We start from the raw sequence: 2,312 nt of genomic DNA, 5'->3' as shown, positions 1-2,312 counted from the left end.
CCCCGCGTGGGTCTGTCTCATGCTCTCCTGCGGCCTCCACCGCTCCGCTCCCCCCCCACCCTTTCTCCCACCACCCAGGGTACCCCGCTTCTCCAGGACTGCTCGCCCTGGTCCACAGAGCCCTGCAGGCAGGGGGCACAGCGCTGGTCGGCTGCGACGGGGGCCTGGGACCGCCACCTGGAGAGGGCTCTCAGGAGGCAGCTGCCGGGCTGTCCTCCTTCCTTCCGCACTGGGTGTCAGCCGGCTACGGCCACTGTCACCTGATCGCAGAACTCGCGGCAGGAGAGTAGGCCTGTGGCACGTGCCCTGTCCCCACGTGCTGTGGTCCAGGTGGCCGCCGCTGGCCCTGACGTTGAGCCGCGGGGTGGCTGGGGAGGGCGACGGAAGAGGGAGACGCGGAGCCTGTCGGGACTCGGTCCTGTGATTACTGAGTTACGAACCCAAATAAACGGGACGTGTGTCTAGTCTCCTGGTGGTGAATTGGAGCTGGTGCCACACAGGGTAGGGGCAGTGGCTGCGGAGCTGCCCGCGGAGGAGGCCCGGGCGTGGCTCCCAGTGGGATGGGACCAGGTAGATGGATACCTGCTGATGGCAGGCCTCCCAGGGACCCGGCGTGAGGGGGCCAGGGTCCCTCGAAGGCTCTGTTTTACTGTGGTCCTGTGCTGGGCAGGACAAGGTCCCTGCAGATGGCCCGTTCTCGGTCCCAGTCCCTGTAATTGTCACTTTATAGAGAAGAGGGGCCGCGGGTGTGATTGATGGTCCCCAGATGGGGAGCGTCCTGGCTATCCCGGTGGGCCCAGCATCACCACAGGGGTCCTCGCGTGGGAGGAGGTGAGAGACGCCAGGCCGCAGGTGTCAAAGAGGGAGGAGGGAAGAGGGGCCCGAGTCAACACCCGCACCTCTGGGAGCTGGAAGGTAGGGAAACGGCCCCCCTCCGGGATGTCCAGGAGGCACGGAGTTTTAACCCGAGGCCCACGTGAGTCTTTTGACTTCCCCGAACTGTAAAAGCACGTTTGGTTTTAAGCCAAATTGGCAGTGATTTGTTACAGCAGCCACAGGAAATGAATAAACGGGGAGGCGCTGTCCCTGGTCACACCCCAAGGTGAGATGCCCGTAACCGCTCACCTGCACTGTCCCCTCCTCTCCCCCCAGACCGGCCCAGCTCCAGCCCTTCCGAGACCCTCCCCGCCCCCGCACAGAGGCCCGTGGCAGCCGGTTCTCCGGCCACCGCCAGCTGGGTGACGGACAGACGTGAAGCTCGGAGGCCCCGGATGGAATTCCAAAACCAAGCGTCGCCCGTAGACCCCCAGCCAGCGGACAGCCCCCGCGTGTGCCTTTGCTTCCCACCTGGGCCACCAGCTACTCTGTTCTCACATGGCAAGACCTGGGACCGTCCTCCTTGGCTCTCCCATCTTGGAAACCCAACACGACCTGTCCCCCGGGCCCCACGTCCCCTCCCTGCCCCACTGCTACTCGGAGCTGACTGCAAGTGGTTGGGTGGCCGATTAGAACGGGTTTCAGGGGACCCGAGGGGTTTGAGGTGGTCCTGTTCACAGATGTACTACAGCTGTGCCCACCCCTCCCAGGGAGCCCCGGTCAGGGCCCGGGCCCTCACCCTGCAACGGGGGTGTTCATCAGCCCCGCCCAAATGGGTGGGAGAAACGGGGCCCTCGCCTTTGAGTGCCCCGAGGGTGGGGCGGGGTGGGGTGACCCTGTGTTGGCCGCATCCGGTCCACGCAGAACACGGACTCGGCAGCTGCCTCCCTCGTCTCCCGTGGGGGCGGCAGGAGCAGAAACGGGGAGCCCAGGCCGAATGGAGTCCACGAGCTCTGCCAGAATCTCGGCTCCCCCGGGTCTCCGATGTGCTCAGATGCCTCTGGGGGGCCTACCACAGCCCCAACGTAGAGCCGCCGCAGGGCCTCGGTGACCGGGGCGCCCAGGAGCCCACAGCCAGCTGCACGCTCTTCCCAAGCCGTGGCCCGACCCCGATGCTGATCTGGAAGCACAGTTCGGGTCCCGGCGGCCGGACTGGACCGGACTGCTCACCTCAGGGACGGGCAGGGGGGACTGGCTGGCGTGCGTACCTTCTGAGAAGCCTTCACCTTGAACTAGGTCAGCACAGGGGTGAGGCTTTCACAAAAAGCTGGGATGGTGCTTTCGCAAGGTGCAGGCCTCCATACGAAGGACGGAGGCGCGCGTGGGGTAGGGGGGTGCCGGCTGGGCACGGGCAGCGGGGCGGCTCAGGCCCCAGGTAACCGCACACACCCGCTCACGAGAAACGACGTGTCCGAAAAGATGACAGACGCGCTGGG

Source organism: Panthera onca, chromosome A2, assembly GCF_046562875.1.
Source record: "Panthera onca isolate mPanOnc1 chromosome A2, mPanOnc1 haplotype 2, whole genome shotgun sequence".
Classification (NCBI taxonomy): Eukaryota; Metazoa; Chordata; class Mammalia; order Carnivora; family Felidae; genus Panthera; species Panthera onca.
This window is presented reverse-complemented; position numbering follows the sequence as displayed.